The following is a 14718-nucleotide window of genomic DNA, read 5'->3' as shown; positions in this document are numbered from 1 at the left end:
AATCTAAGAAAGAAATGGAAAATTTTATTTGAGCCAAATTGAGGATTATAACCAGGAAGACAGTATCTTAGAGAGTTTTGAGAACTGTTCTGAAGAGGTAAAGGGGGAGGCCAGTATGTATGTGATTTTGGTGAATACAAGTAATATAGTTAGTAACATAAATAATAAGTATTTAAGCTAAGAACTTCCATTAGGTGCAATCCAGTATCTCCCCAAGTCATCTGACCAGTCTGTTCTGCATCAATAGCTATCTTTAAGGGAAATGATTTACTGGCATTGTACCAAAGATGTCTGCACCTACAAGGCTAGTGGTGGGTCACCGTGACCCCTTATAGGATTGAGAAAGGAATGTTATCTTCTAAGGAGTTACATGGCCAGCGCCAGAAGATCAATTTTTCTTCTTCTGGCGCTAGCCATGTAACTCCTTAGAAGATCTATAAAACTAGAAGATAACATAAAAGAAGCCTAGATGACCTTGGGTATGGCAATGACTTTTTAGATATAACACGAAAGGCATAGTTTAAGAAAGAAATAATTGATAAACTGGATTTCATTAAAGTTAAAATCCCTAGAATGTACAACAGTAAGTATATTGTAATTTAAAGTATGGCCTTTGGATAATAATGGTGTGTCAATATAGGTTCATCAATTTTAACAGATGTATCCTCCAGTGGGGGACATTGATACTGGGAGTCTATGTATGTGTGAGGGGGGAGGGGATGTATAAGAAATCTCTGTACTTTCCCCTCAGTTTTGCTGTGAACATTTAACAATTCTTAAAAAATAAAGCCTTAATAACAATAAATTTTTAAAGTCGGTAGAGAATTAATCTTTTTTTCTCCATACCAAATCTTAACACATTTTTCCCCTTGTCCCTCTTGCAGTTTCAAAAAGTGGTTGTTATAGTGGGCATTCCTTTCTTGTTCTTCACTTAAAGGGAATTAAAAAAATATTTCTCCATTAAATATGCCATTTGTTGTACTTTTTAAAAGTCCCTTTATTGGGTTAAAAAAAGTCCAATTCTATTCCCTTTTTGCATGGGAACTTCTTACCTGTTTCTCTTAGAAAAGAAACATGTTTTCTGAATTTTATTAAAACTTTATTCTGACTCATTTAGAGGTATTATCTGAATCTCATCTCTGCATGCATCCTGGAGATTAAATAAAACTTGATCATTTATTTTTCACATTGCTTGATTTTGATTGATAATATTTTATTTAAAATTTTTTAATGGGAAGGAAATCCAGAAAAGAGGGGACATATGTATACATGTAGCTGATCCACTTTGCTGTACAACAGAAAGTAAGACAAGATTAAAGCAATTATACTCCAATAAAAATTAATAATAAAATAAATAAATAAAAAATTTCAAGCTATGCTTTTAAATGGAATTGGTCTTTTATGTTTTCCTAGTGAAGTTTTGGTATTAAGGTTATTGTCAGCTCCAGACAAATGGATAAAGAAGATGTGCTATATATATACAATGGAGTATTACTCAGCCATAAAAAGGAATGAAATTGGGTCATTTGTAGAGATGTGGATGGACCTAGAGACTGTCAGACAGAGTAAAGTAAGTCAGAAAGAGAAAAACAAATATCGTATAATAATGCATATATGTAGAATCTAGAAAAATGGTACAGATGAACCGGTTTGCAAGGCAGAAATAGAGACACAGATGTAGAGAACAAATGTATGGACACCAGTGGGGGAAAGCAGCGGGGGTGTGTGTGGTGGTGGTGTGATGAATTGGGAGATTGAGATTGACATATATACACCAATATGTATAAAATAGATAACTAATAAGAACCTGCTGTATAAAATAAATAAATTTTAAAAATTAAATTAAAAAAAGGTTATTGTTATCTCATACAATGAGTTGAGGGAATATTCTTTTTTTCTGTACTCTTAAATATTTACTTGCAGATTGGGATATGATTTGCCTGGGACAGTCACTAGACCTGATATTTTTGTTTGTTTTGGTACTAGGTAGAGTTTTAATTTCTCCTTAAATTTCATTAATGGATAAAGTTCTATTTAGGTATCATATTTCTATTTAGTCTGTACCTCTTTTCCACTGTGCTGGCAGTAATTGAAACAGAGACAACAAAAACTAGGGCTTCTCCTGCCCTGATTTAATTTTCTAATCTTTTACCAGCAGGATTTTGAAAGAAAGAGTATACCTTTCAAACTGAGTTAATCCTTAAAGTTGTTGAATAATTCTTAGGTAAAATAAAAGAGAGTTTTGGAACATCTTGTTAATTTTGGCACTTAGAGATTGAAGTTTTTAGTGAGAATATGATTTTACTTGTACCTGAAGCTAGTGAATGGGGTCATACCAGTTACATCTATACCTATCCTTATCTCTATCATTATTCATCATCCTTTTCATTCTATCTATCTCTATGGCTCTTTTTACCTATCTACATTTCTCCAGTGTCCTACACAATAGTTTATCTATTATGCCTGGTGTGATAGACAGAATACTGGCCACCCAAAATGTGCATGTTGTAATCCCCAGTACCTGTGATAAATTAGCTTACATGGCAAAAGGGAATTAAGGTTGCAAATGGAATTATGTTTGCTAATCAACTGTCTTTGACATGGAGTGATTATCCTGTATTATCTGGATGGGCCTTATGTAATCACAAGAGTATTTATAAATGGAAGAGGGGGTGCAGAAGAGAAACAGATAGATGGCAGCAAGAGAAAGGTTTGGCCTGAAGTTGCTGGCTCTGAAAACAGAGTAATGGTGCCATGAGTCAAGAAACGTGAGTGGCCTCTAGAAGCTAGAAAGGCAAGGAAACAGATTCTAAGGTAGGCCTTCAGAAGAGATGCAGTCCTGCTAATATTTCACTAGCCCAGTGAGCTCCATTTCAGACTTCTGAGTTCCAGGACTATAAGATAACAAATTTCTGTTGTTTTAAACCACTACATTTGTGATCATTGTTACCGCAGCCATAGGAAACTAATACATGTGGGAATTCAAAGCAGTAGAGAAGACAACAAACACTTATTAATTGAGAAAGCTTTGAAAGTCATTTCAAGTCCCTAAGTTTCTCTTTCTTCCTGTTTAAATTAATAAAATCTAACTTTCCTGTACATTTAGAGGATAAGAATAGTCCTTCAAAGAGAACATTGGCATTAAATAAATCAGATAAATGATAGACTAATTAATGATTCCTAATTGACTGCTGATGACAAGTAAGGAAATTTCCTTGAAGGATGGGTCCCAACATGTGAGGAAATTACAGGGGAATTAGTTAAGAAGCAGACTGTGTGTGAGCAATATAAAGAGAAATGGTCATCGAAGGAAAAGAATTTTTTATTAGCATGAAGTTTTTATGTGTTTATATCTAGTAAAAAGAAGAGAGTAGGTTTATTAATATTCATATAAAGTCTTTCTCAGATTAAATAAGACTGTGCCATAATGCCTGAGCCAGACTAGTTGTGTTAAACCTGAAAAGAACATTCTTGATGTTGTAGCTCCTTGATTTCAAAAGCTATGAGGTAGACTTTCTAGCTACTGGAAAATTCTCCACTTGGCAACAATACTGGAAAAAAAAACCCATAGGTTATGGTAATGTAGTTGGTGATAATTTGATGGTAAGTTGCTTACCTTGATGGCAAGTTGCCTACTTTTGCCTAAAAAGAGTTTGAAAAGGGAATAGATTAAAAAAAAAAAAAAAAGATTTAGTCCAGACATTTAGATTCCAGAGTGAAAAGGTTTTACCAGTATGTGGATTTCTACATATGGAATTTTACTGAAGAAGAGGCTTTCAAACTTTTGACTGTTTACAATGGGACCCAGTGTGTGCATGTACACACCCCCCCACACACACATTATTTACCTTTCTCAGGTGAGATGTAATCTAACATTTTCTATTTTATTTTGTTCTATTTTGTTTCAGTCTATTTCATTATGATGCTGTTTCTGGCACAACGGATTTATCTTAAACTATGCTGAGACTGCACCCAACAGCTTGAGAATCACTGCACCAGAGAGCATTTTCTAAGGGGCATGGGGGCTGGGGAAGGTGTTTCAATACCCAGCCTATGGTGTGCTATATCTGCCTTCCTAGAGATGCCCAAAGGACATGAGAGGGTTAGTGGGAGCTGAGAATCTGACTTCGGGAGAAGCATCATTATGCTGGGATCTACAGGGCAGTGTGAAGAGCCAAGAATGCAAGGGAATCAGAACTAGAATCGGAGGGATATCACAAGAGATGTGCCGTTCAGAAGAGACGGTGTGAGACATCATAAAGGTGGATAAGCAAGTATAATGAGTAACAGCATTATATTCTGCTGTTCAGACATGTTGTACTCCAATCTCAGCTTTGCTACTTATAATTTTATAACTTTGCATGAGCATTTAATCTTTCTATGCCTCATCTTACGATGCACAAAATAGTATGTATGATTTATTGAGCACTTAAATGCCAGGTACTATGAAAAGTGCTTTCAGATATTAACTTAACTACTACTTAACACCATCTCAATGAGATAGGCAGAGTTTTTATTCCTATAATACCCATATGTTAGAGTTGTTTTATTTATTTTTATTATATATATATACACACACACATACATACACACATTTTTGGCCGTGCTGTGTGGCATGCGGGATCTTAGTTCCCCGACCAGGGCTTGAACCCATGCCCCTGCTATAGAAGCACGGAGTCTTAACCACTGGACCAACAAGGAAGAGGATAAAATCACATGAAATAGTTTCCAGCCCATAATAAACATTCATTAAATCAAAACAGTGAGATATAAAAGTTTTTTTTTTTTTAATAAATTTATTTATTTATTTTTGGCTGCATTGGGTCTTTGTTGCTGGGCGCGGGCTTTCTCTAGTTGCGGCGAGCGGGGGCTACTCTTCGTTGCGGTACACAGGCTTCTTACTGTGGTGGCTTCTCTTGTTGCAGAGCATGGGCTCTAGGCACGCAGGCTTCAGTATTTGTGGCACGTGGGCTCAGGCGGGCTCAATCCGCATTGGCAGGCGGATTCTTAACCACTGCACCACTAGGGAAGCCCTATAAAAGTTTTCTCAAACCCTAAAAACAAGCAGCAGGCAAAGGAAACCCATCCAATCCCTAAGTGTCATTCTACTTCCTAACTATGACAAAGCAATTGCATTAGTTTGCTTATCTATAAAAGGGGATACAATCAAGTTGAAGAGTAGGTGAGCTAATGGATATAAAACACTTATTATTGGGAGATAATTTTCCATGGCCCTTCTGCATGCCTTATATTAAGTTTTGTTCTGGACTATCTTTTCAAGGATATTTGTAGAAGAAACAGCCTTGGGAGCTAGAAATAATGTCTCCCATCAGGGCAGAGACCAGAATTATTATCTTTTAAAGATATTATCTTCCTCTAGGACAAAGGTTTGGCAAGTTTGCTAGCAATTCTCTTTAAAAAATTAAGGTTCCTAAAAAAAAAAAAAAAAAAAAAAAAGATTAAGGTTTCTTAAACTTTGGGGTCCTCAGCTGTGACATAAATCCATTGTGCGGGCAGCATGCCCAGGAGTCAACCTACATATTGCTGCTATGGGTGCAGGGATGTAAGAAGAACAGATGCAGACTTGAAGCTCATGTTGCCTGCTGTTCCATGAGTAAAAAAGTCCTTTGTCTGTGTCCCTGAAGTCTATTCTTTTCTGCCAACATCTATGAAACTGTGGTAGACTAACTTGTTAGTTTGCAAGCAGGAAAAAGAAATCTCAGACTATTCACAGTTCTCGACACTTAGACCATGGCAAGCCACCAACTGAGTACTCAATTAATTCTACCCTGTTAGCACTATGGTATTTATTAATGTGGCAATGTGGTGGATAATCAATTTAGTTAAGGAACTATTTAATCCGTATCTGTTACATGTTAGTTGTGACGCAAGGTGCTAAGGTTAAGAAACTGAATGAGACAGAACTCTGATTTCACATTCTGGAGGGGAAGACATTTGCACATAGATAATTATAACATGTCTAAATACTGTAATAGAAATGTGAATAGGGATCTAGAGCTACACAGAGGAGGGAACATTTATCACTGCCTAAAATGTGAGATAAAGAGGAGGTATCAGGAAAGCTGCTCAGGGTAAGTAAGACTTCAACTGAATTTTAATAGCTGACAGTGAATGTGGATTTGTCAGTCACAATGGTAACAATAATTTGTTATTATTTTACTATTATCTACTGTTACAATTTGTTGTAAGTTGAGTTGTTTCCCCTAAAAGCATATGCTGAAGTCCTAACCCTTTTATCTGTGAATGTGAACTTATTTAGAAATTAGGGTCCTTGCAGATGTAATTAAGATGTAAGTTAAGGTAAGATTATACTGGAGTAGGATGGACCCTTGCTCCAATATAACTGGTGTCCTTATGAGAATAGGAGAGACATAGAGATAGACACACACACAGAGGAGAACATGTAAAGACACAGACACACAGAAGGAAGACATCCATGTGATGACAGAGGCAAAGAATAGAGTTATACAGATGCAAACTTAAGGATGTCGAGTATTGCTTGCAACCAGCAAAGGCTGGCAGAGTGAAAGCATGGCCCTCTGCCACCTTGATTCTTGACTTGCCTCTAGAACTGAAGGAAAATAGATTTCTTTTATGTAACCCAGTTTGTGGCACTTTGTTATAGTAGCTCTAGGAAACTACTATCCCATTTTAATCATTATTGTCTTCAACATCGTTCTATTTAGACAAGAATGAGGATAGGATACTGCAGTCAGAAAGAAGTGGGAGAGAGAATAACAAGTTCAGGAAACCATAATTGCTGAATTTTACTCTGTGGGGAGGTAAGTGGCAGTTTGAGGCTGGAAAGTGGTACACCTTCTATGGCTACTTGGATCCTGAGGTAGGGTAATGAGTATGGTATTTGGGTGCTGGCAGACCTGTTCAATTCCAGCTCCTCAGCAGTGGCTGTGCAATCTTGGGAAATTTAGCCATCCTTTTCAAACCTTGTTATCATCAGCTGTAGAACGGGATAATGATCTCTACCATGAAGAGTGATTTGGAGAATTTGGGAAATGAGGATAAAGCACATGGCGAATGTTTGGTACATGGTAGTCAGCAGCGTTATCAGATTTGTGTGTTAGGGAGGTTTTCTGACAGCCATGGTGATGATGGAAGCTGGGTGGGGAGGGGTGCGGTTGAGACATCCTGAGGCAGCTGTTGAATCAGCCCAGGTGAGAGGTATTGGAGGCATGAGCTATAGCAGTGGCACAAGTGGGGAGAAAGATGAGGAAATGAGTAGGAAATGTTCCTTCATTAAAATCAGTTGGCCATTATTGACCAGTTGTATGGACACAGCGATGAGAGAGCAGTTGTCTCATCTTCTATCCTTTCCTGGTAATGTGTGAAAAGGACGTGGTATTTCAGGTGTTTTGTTTTGTTTTGTTCTTCCAGATAAAGAGTGCTATTACCCCACTCTACTTAGACAACTAGATTTATTTATGGGTACAACCCCTTAAGTGAGGCCTAAAATGGAGTGTGTCTGGAGAAATCATCAGAATGAAGAGGAGGTGCAGTCATTTCACATGAAAAATGACAGAAAAATTGAGGATTTTTTATCCTGGAGAAAAAAAATCAAAATTATGTATCCCCAATTCAAGATTAACTCAACTCAATATGAAAAAAAATCCCAATAAACTGGATTACTCAAATGCACTGTGACACCTGATCCTGGAATTTGAACATATAAAGAATTGTATTAGAATCACCTTCAAAGTCTAGTCACACCTTAGATTCTTTGATTTCAGTTTAACAGAACTATACAAAAAAAAGTTATCCTCTGCTCTTAGAAAATCACACACAATACAAGGAACCCCCGCCCAAGCCTCAAGCCTAAACAAACAGAAGCACAGGAAAACCTTGCTTAGAATGGTAAGTTATTTCTGCAGGAAAGAAAAGTAACATTCTCTCTCTCTTTTTTAAAAAATAAATTTATTTATTTATGGCCGCTTTGGATCTTCATTGCAGCGCACGGGCTTTCTCTATTTGCAGCGAGCGGGAGTTACTTTTTGTTGCGGAGCACGGGCTCTAGAGCGCAGGCTCAGTAGTTGTGGCGCACCGGCTTAGTTGCTCTGCAGCACGTGGGATCTTCCTGGACCAGTGCTCGAACCTGTGTCCCCTGCATTGGCAGGCGGATTCTTAAGCACTGTGCCACCAGGGAAGTCTGAAAAGTAACATTCTCTTAAAAAAGTATTTAGTAGATTTTAAGAAAATTTTTATAGATTCAGAAAGGCATAATAAAAATAAAATTTGGATACTGATAAATTTTATGCATTAGAATATTTTTCCTTTAGAGGCTTATATTTATCACATCAAATATGCATCACCTCTCTGTCTCTCTGTCTCACACTCACACACACACACACACACAGCACTTATACATTAAATATAGAACACAAAGGCTTGAGACTTAGAATACATGTTTCATATGAGTGATCACTTGACCAGAAAATTCAACACTGGATGCTTCAAATGTGGGTAAGAAAAAAAAAATCTGAAATGGCAATTAGCGAAATTAATTTGTAACAACCAAACAATGAGTGTGACGTTTACCAAGTGGAGATGACAGATTTCTGAGAACACTGAAAACAGAATTCTCTCCTAGAGGATGCCTCTCATTACAAGGCTTATTTCCGGGTGATGTAAACATCATTATAATGTGATAGATGACACTGATTTTACTTGAAGTTAGGAATATTCATGGTCATTCTGTTTATTTTCATCTTCATGGTAGGTACATTTCTTACGAATACCATTTAGCATAATTTCTAGATCCATGTGTTTTCAGCTCCAACCATTTCAGCATAGGAAATGGTCTTCAAATGTAGCTGAGCAAAACTGTGGACCCAAAGATTGTTTTTTGGTGTTGTGGATTTATCTTTGCGATCTAGGCTACTTTTTATCGAATAATCTTAGTGGTGGCAAAACATTGTCCTTTAAAGATGTATTTGATTTTTTAAACAACCTATGTCATTAAGACCCATGTCTGTTGCATAAGGTTAATGGTTAAATTGCAAAATTAAATGATTTGATTATAAAGAAGAAAAAAAAAAAACTCCTTTTTTTGTTACTCTTGTGGCTGAGCCTGAAGCCTGACCATTCAAGACAAGAGTCAGCATTAAAGTAATTGCTTTCCATATCCAAATATTGATTAAGTTTTTTTAAGCATATAATAAAGAAAACTAAGATTTTGAGAAATTGTGACAAACTTTCTTCAGAAAAAAATTTTAAAATAATTAAAGTTTAAGAAACCTACCATAATTGTATGGGATAACGTTCCTCTTTCTCTTCTAGAACTTTTTTTTTCACTTCTATGTCTATTGATCGGATTTGTATGCACTAGGAATGCCAAATATAAATGTCAGGGGTCAGTGATTGCTGTCCACTTGCCCCCTGGGGTCAGCTGGTTCTGAACCCTTCCAAAGTGGTCTCTCCAAGGGGCTTGATCTTTTACCCTCAGTCATTGTTTCAGCCTTCTGAGGCCCATGTTCTACTGCATTCCTACACCCTCTCTCCAACAGAATGAGTTTAAAATTCTTACAGAAATAAAGATTAATTGGAATGAATTCTTTGAATATCTGTGTGTGTTCTCCTATGAGTGAAGGTCTTTCCTCATGCAGTTGCTGCTGTGATTTTCTAAGGAGGCCCAGCTCTGTTCTCTGGATGCTATTACCAAAAATTATTAACAGTATTAACAAGAATAATTCTATTTCAGTTGGTTGATTTTACAGATATGAAAGAGTTGAGAAATGGTTATGGAGGCTAGGAGAAAAGAGCCAAAATCTACAGTTCTACCTCTGACCTTGTCTTAGGTATGACATTTCTGATTACTTCCTGGGGTCAGGTTGAGTGGTGCCAGAAACCACAGGTGATAATACTCTATTATTTCACTTGACTGAGCCAGGACATGGAGATACATCAAGATAAAAGAAATTCTATATGGACAGGAGAAAAATGGACCACATTTAAATGTTCTAACTTTTGACTGACTGTGAATTTATATATTTCCATAAAACAAGCATATGCATTAAGCTAGAGCATAGAAATAATTTACTTGATTGCTTTTTTATTGCATTGTAAATCTATTCAATGAAAACTTACAACTTATTGTTTTTTAATACTATTTATAAAGAGTCTGTAATGAGCATATCAAAACGATTGGCTGGAGAACTGGAAAGGATTTTTGCAAGGGCGTAATTTAAATTCAGAACCCTCAAGCAAAATTTGCATTAAATCTGTCATTTCCAATATTGGATTTATCTTTATAATTATCGTTTATAAGTGTGAAAGTGATCCTTCTATATTCAATACTGGTCTAACAAATTGACTATAAGTACAACATAATGGTAGTGTTATGATGGTTAAGAGCTTATTTTTGGAACAAGATAGACCCAGGTTCGTATATGTTCTTTATATTCATTGTGTCAATAAAGCAATTATCTGATCTTCACCAGCCTCTGGTTTCTCATCCACATCCACAATAGTAATACCTACTTCATAGTTTCTTTTGGGGATTAGGTAAAAAGTTAGTACAGTGCTTGGTACAGCATTTGGCACACAATTCTCCATAAATAAAAGTGATTATAATCTCTCAATGTTATCCTCTAGCTAACTAATTACTAATTAGCAAATGAATTACTGCTGATTTGTTATTTTTATGCCATTACACATTTTCTTTAAATTATTTTTCTTTTCTATATGCTCTACTCCTAAATAGGTCCTTATCTTATTTTTCTGAAATTTAGAAAAAATTATGTTTAGTTATATAAATACAGTTTAGTTGCATATGTTTATATTATATATATTTATAGTTTTATAGTATTATATATAGTACATTATATATAGTATTATATATATATAGTTTTATATATATCTATCTTTGTCCATGTAGCAATAGTGTATAAGCAATAGTAATCAACTTTGATTTACTCAGGAATTTATTAAAATGATATTGGGTTGCTAGCAGAATGAAGAATGACCATAAATAGAACTTCCTGGAAGAAAAGGAAGAGTGATTATGGGAACCATACAACCAGGGTCACAGTTAAAACCATGACAGAACAGGGCAGGGAGGACTCTGATGAAATCACCATTGAACACCTGTCATAGCTTTTACCTCCGGTGTTGCTGGCATAGAATAGTGTGACACCACATTTGCCATTGTTGCCACAGATGCCCAAGGGGATTATATGTTTGTGGTAGTCCTCTTGAAATAACTCTCTTCACATTATGTTTGAATCTCTAGCTCTTGTTTCCTATGCATCTGATTGACTGAGTTGTTTGAGAGGCCACAAAAGCAAGTTTCTAGTATTTTAGGTTCTATAGTAGGCTCTACTTTCCATCAAGACCTGTAAGATGGGACATTTTCTAAACATAGCAAGAAGAATTTACATGCTGGGCCACCAAAATTGACTAGTGCTCAATACAAACAGTAAATTTTAAAACGAAGCTTAAGGAAGTTCCCTGGTGGTCTAGTGGTTAGGATTCCAGACTTTCACTACCGTGGTCTGGGTACAATCCCTGGTCAGGGAACTGAGATCCAGCAAGCCACGTGCTGCCAATAAAACAAAATAAAACAAAAAATAAAATGACCCTTAAAAAAGTTTTAATGTACACGAAGATTAAAAAATTGACAACTACGATGGATAGAAGAATATTTCACATTGAATTATGCGTCTCTACGACTTTTTCTTTAGGATAAATTATTCAGAATAAGAACCCAGTTACCAAATTAGTCACAAAGAAATAATGATTATGAATTAGGTATGGTACGATCATGAATTCTGTAGGTTTTAATCTGAAATCTTATTGAAAGGATTAAAACCATCATTTCTGAGAAGTTTTGATAAAGGAGGTTGCATTGGGTGAAATATTCGTATAGATAAAAATAATAGCAAATTTTCTATTCTCTAATTATTTTTCATGTTGCTTGGGGTTGGATGATGTCTACAAACAGAAGAGCAATACTATTATTTAGAGTTTGTATAGTCCTTTATGCTTGTGAAGATTTTTGCATGCAATTTGATTCAATCTTTCTTCTGATCTGTTGAGTTGCACTATATAGCACAGAGAACAGTTGTGAACATTTCCATTTCTTAGCTGGAGAGAGGAAGCCCAACAGATTCTTCTTCTGGCTTTCTTAGAGTAAATTCACTTTCCTTTTGCCACCTTTACCCTTTGAAAATCTGAAAAATGTTCTTAACATCACTCCATCCAGAGTGCTTAGAGAAAACTGTAGGGTATGAATCTTACGTAATTTACGTTTGTTGACATGTCAGTTAAGAAGATATATATAGATGGGAAGAAAACCAAAACCATTTTCTTAAATGAGTTTGGGTTTCATACACAATCTGCTCCTGACATTTAACATTATCTTGGATCATTAGCTGTATGTGCGACATCTATTTTTTTAATTGGTAGGGTTGGATTGGAGGGAGAGTGCTGTCTTCTCAGGTCTAGTAGGTTCCTGAGTGATCCTCAAGGAAGAGTAATGCAAATTTGATTACCTTTCTTTCACTCAGTTATCTTCCCTGCAGTCACTTTGACTCTGAAGCATGGCTTATTTTTGTTGTTGTTTTGTTTTTTGGGGGGGGGAGGGGGTTTGCTAATAGACATTTTTAGAAAGCTTTGCTTCCCTGTGAGTTTGTCTAATACACTATTTAATGTTTAGAATACCGGAACAAGTCTAAATAGTTTGAAATTGAAAGGCCAGTTCATAGAGGTAGTAAGTTTCTGAAGTGAAGACAATGTCCCGAAGGTCAAATGACTAGATTTTCTTTGTTTCCTTTTCTCTACATCTCTCAGGATGAAACCAGGATTAGTTAGAAAATAAGAAAGAGAACTTATTCTTCAAACTCAATTAACTGTTACTTTTTAAAGAATTCTTTGCTGCACTACCCCCACTTCAATATTCAATCTATTTAACAGCATAGTCAGACAAATGTGAATAATCCCATCTTTTTACTGATGAGCTTTTCTCTATGTGTGTGTGTGTGTGTGTGTGTGTGTGTGTAGTTTCTCAACAAGCCCTGGTGTCTATTCTCTCTCTATCAGTTATCTGAATCCCAAAGTGATGAGAAGTCATGATTTGTTCTATCTAGCTGTTTTGTACTGCTGTCCCTGAAGAAATGGGCTTTCTTTTCAGTACAGAATAAACTGTCGAGGACATTTAGATGTTGATCAAATGGAACAATTATAACTCTTACTGTGGGATCCTTAAAAGTCCTCTTGTTGGAAGATAAATAATTTAAATCACCTTGACTATTGTTTGAGAGTCATCTTTCTTCTTTGAAAAGGAAATTTACCTATGAGATTTTAGATCTTAATGTGATTTTTATTAACTTTTGAAAATGCCTCTTAAGTTAAATGAATTAATCAAGTTAAGTATATTCTAATACTACACATAAACTTAACTGTTGGAGGTCATAGTGGTGCAGCATCTATTTGAAGTATTCCTATAACATATTAGGCAGATATTTCCGTAATACAAAAAGGTGAAAAGGATTATTCTCAAATAAGAATGTGTCAATGATTCGGCACAAAGCAATTAGATAAGGAAGAGCAGGGCCCCAACAAGAGTATAATGGGATACTTTTTTTGTATTGACTAGACGGTTAGGGTGACATAAATGTACTAAAAATTGTAGGGTAGAGGATGCCAAATATTAGAGTCACCTAATAGGCATTTTATATTTCTAAGTTTGGTATCAAGCCCAGATATCCAGTTTTTTTAAATGGATGAGATAAACAACAATAACAACAACAAAGTAACATCTATTATCTCATTTGCAAAAGCTAAACTGGAAAAATCTATGGGAGAAAAGTCACACTGTGCTTGCTTGCCTTGCCTAAATGAGTGATGGCAAGAAAACTATTAGGTCGGTCACTGAAAGAGCAAGCACTGGTCTTACTCAGATTTCTCTTTACTGTGTTATTTCTCCTCTGGTATTTTTTCATTCCTATTTATTCATTACTTATTTGCCGCCTATTTGATTACAAAGTCCTCATAAACTTTTTGACTAATAACAGAGAAATTAAAAAATAATTTGTTGGATTATTTTCTCAAATGCATAAACCAGGACATTTCAATTTACTAAATAAGCTGGTGAGTGAATGCAACTCAGAGTATCAGTTTAATAAAGTATCTTAAATTAAGTCCTAGTTAAACATACTTGAAAAAGAGCTAAATTAAATTTTTTTTTCAGCTTTGCCATCTATTGTTCATTGCTTTCAAAAGCAGAAGTCAAAAGTTTTCACTGAATACCTTAGTTTATACAGGGAATTGTGCCTGATCCCAAGTGCTGGCTTAGAGAAAACGGAACAGACGTGTTTCTGCCTCTGTAGGTAGGAAAACGAATAAGTGATTACTTCAAGTAAATAAAGAATTACATGATGATAAGTGTATTGTTTAACACAAGATGTTCAGTTGGCCATAGGAGTATATAACAGGGTAACCTACCCTAGCCTGAGGGTTCAGGAAAAGCTTCACTTTGGAAGTAATACTAAGTCATGCAGGAGAGGAGCGCTTACGTAGGCAAAGGCAAAGAGAAGAGAGTTCCATGCAGAAGAAAGTGCAGGTAAAGATTTGAGAGGATGAACAGTGCAATAGGTATGAAGAAATGAGAGAAGCTCAGAGAGCTGGCATGGAGAGACAGGGACAGCGTGTCCTGATAAGTGACTGAGAAGCACAAACCACTGTATT

General features: G+C 35.9%; 1 protein-coding gene across 2 annotated transcripts in view; it reads right to left on the bottom strand.

Moving 5' to 3' along the window:
* Positions 1-5435: 5435 nt before the first annotated feature.
* The window catches only part of LOC309663212 (uncharacterized protein), a 499391-nt gene continuing 490108 nt past the window's right edge, over positions 5436-14718 (bottom strand). Inside the window, exons 9-10 of one of the 2 annotated variants that reach the window (XR_014265152.1) lie at positions 14281-14354; positions 5436-11572 (exon numbers count right to left, since the gene is read on the bottom strand). The gene's annotated coding sequence lies outside the window, so the exon portion shown is untranslated. Of the gene's footprint in view, positions 14355-14718 lie in introns of both variants that reach the window. The other variant, XR_014265151.1, reaches the window with a different exon arrangement.

This window comes from Balaenoptera physalus (assembly GCF_965194825.1).
Source record: "Balaenoptera physalus genome assembly, chromosome: 6".
NCBI classification, from domain to species: Eukaryota; Metazoa; Chordata; class Mammalia; order Artiodactyla; family Balaenopteridae; genus Balaenoptera; species Balaenoptera physalus.
Note: the sequence above shows the minus strand (reverse complement) of the source record. Positions and strands in the feature narration are given on the sequence as shown.